The sequence below is a fragment of the Conger conger genome, chromosome 18 (assembly GCF_963514075.1).
Source record: "Conger conger chromosome 18, fConCon1.1, whole genome shotgun sequence".
Classification (NCBI taxonomy): Eukaryota; Metazoa; Chordata; class Actinopteri; order Anguilliformes; family Congridae; genus Conger; species Conger conger.
The window spans coordinates 29,506,279-29,508,778 of NC_083777.1; the positions used below are offsets into that span (position 1 = coordinate 29,506,279).

At 50.3% G+C, this 2,500-nt stretch overlaps 1 protein-coding gene across 1 annotated transcript in view; it reads right to left on the reverse strand.

Moving 5' to 3' along the window:
- Positions 1-2,500, reverse strand: part of disc1 (DISC1 scaffold protein) — a 36,518-nt gene that overhangs the window by 12,543 nt on the left and 21,475 nt on the right. The gene's annotated exons all lie outside the window — the stretch shown is intronic.

Genomic DNA, 2,500 nt, shown 5'->3' on the forward strand with positions numbered 1-2,500 from the left:
CTCATCCCTCCTCACTGTCAAATCCAGGAGGAACTTGGCTGAGAGCAGGCCGACTTTTCCTGGGGACTAATTATCGCAGCGCACGTGTGATTGACTGGAGCAAGTACAGACTGTGATCGGCGGTCCGCGGGGAGACTGGAGCTTTCGCAGGGCAGACGTGGTGTAAATCTCACTCTGCAACCTCACCAAAATCACACGCACACAGGGCTTGGGCCCACTCAGCAATCCGGTCTGCTGTTCTGGGCAGCTTCGCATCTCCGTGGCGGATGGAGAAAAAGCACTGAAATGGCAGTGAACCAGATTCATAGAAATCAGATTCAGTACTTCAGCGTTTGAGTCTTAAAAGAAAATGACTTTCAAAGGAGATCCATTTACCCCATCAAATGACGCCTCCATAATTCTCTAAATGAAATAAATGGATAATGGATGAAAAGTTCAAATAAGTTTCATGTCTGAGGTTCTGTTCGACAGGAGGCAGAAACACTGGGAGATTGCAAGGCTAAGCTTGATCCGGGTGCTAGATGCGATCTAGCTTTTAGGTGAACTAAGCAGTAGCCATACTTTAGCGATAGGTAAAGGCAAGCATTGCTGGGCAGAATGAACTGTTCTCATTCTTATGTTACGTTTCTTTCGTTGACATTTGAGAACGTTATGTCCATTTAGTGGCTAACACAAGAGTCAGTTAAACACCAAGTCCTCTGCGCTGTAATCCTCCAACAGGCAAACTTAGTGGGCTTAAAGAATGAAGCGCTTCATTACAGGAAGCCTGGCTTCTGTGCTCCACGCAAACCTGCGGAGGGACGCGGCTTGTAACGTACAAACTTTCACAAACTGACTATAGCGTCGTGGTTAAGGTAAATGACTGGGACACACAAGGTCGGTGGTTCTAATCCCGGTGTAGCCACAATAAGATCGCACAGCTGTTGGGCCCTTGAGCAAGGCCCTTAACCCTGCATTGCTCCAGGGGAGGATTATCTCCTGCTTAGTCTAATCAACCGTACGTCGCTCTGGATAAGAGCGTCTGCCAAATGCCAATAATGTAATAAGGTAATTAAACTGGGAAATTGAGAGCTTATAAAATATTCACAGCCAGCAGATGTGAGAACACAATAGCACAGACTGCTGGAGTACGTGGTGTTTCAGGAGAACCAAGGCAGGAATGACTTATTTTGAAATGACCGCACTTTGACGATATTTCGAGGCATAGTGATTTGAAGGCTCAAATGAATTTGACACTTTCAATTTGAATTTGAGTGTATGTGTGTGTTTTTCTGTGTCTGTGTGTGTGTGTGTGTGTGTGGTGCAGGTTAATGTGCATTGTGGATACATGTCTACCATGGTAGGGTATGAGTCCAGTGTGGGTGGGCACGTGTTTGGAGGGAATACAGAGACAGAGCAACGTCCTCCATTTCTCAATACTCTCTAACTTAACTTCACTCTCTCTTTCTTTTCATTTTTTAGGTCCTTAATTTTTCTGTTTTTGAACCAAGGTCCCAGTAAAGGGTTTTTTTTAACATGAAATCTCTCTCTCCCTCTCTCTCTCTCCCTCTCTCTCTCCCTCCCTCTCTCTCTCTCCCTCTCTCTCCCCCCCCTCTCCCTCCCTCTCTCTCTCTCCCCTCCCTCTCTCTTCCTCTCTCTCCCCCTCTCCCTCCCTCTCTCTCTCCCTCTCCCCCTCTCCTTCTCTCTCTCCCCCTCTCTCTTCCTCCCTCTCTCTCTCTCTCCCTCTCTCCCTCCCTCTCTCCCTCCCTCCCTCTCCCTCTCTCCCTCAGTAGCACAGCGGGGGCGCTCTCTCCCTGACGGTTTCCCCCGCCGCGCCCCCTGTCCTGCCTCCCAGCCGGGCTCATGCATAAAGATGGCGGTGTCGGAGTTAATAAAGGAGGCCCAGCCGGAGACACACGGCGGCCGCCACCGCTGGAGGTCCATTCAGCCGCCGTCTGAAGTCCGGCCCAGAATTAGCCTCTGAAACCCGGGCCGCGGAGGGGGGGGGACTGTGGCCCCCGCCTGGATGAATGGGAGCCGTGGCCCCCGCGCGGATGAATGGAGCTTAATTTTTTAAAAAGGCTTTTAGAAAGGAGGACTCGCGTGGAGGTGAGCCGTCACAGGGCCTGGCCTGTGCAGAGACGCACCGCGGTGTGATGTCGGATGTGCGGAGCTACGGCAGCTCTGGAGGGTCAAACCTGCGTTTGCCGTTGTTACCGAATGAGGCCGGGTGAATGTGACCAGGCGTTTAAATGCTGCAGGAACACTGTCGAACCTCTCCACATTGACAACTGACATACAGGCCACTCAGTGTGCAAGAAAGAAAATGCAACAGAAATGCAATTTAAAGAAAAAAAAAGGGAGATGAGGGATGGAGAACAGAGGGAGGAGAGATAGAGGAGAGAAAGAGAGAACAGGGGGAGAAAGAGGAGAGATGGAGAGAGAACAGAAAGGGAGAGGAGAGAAAGAAGAGTTGGAGAGAGAAAAGAGGAGAGGGGGAGAGGAGAGAAAGTGGAGAAGA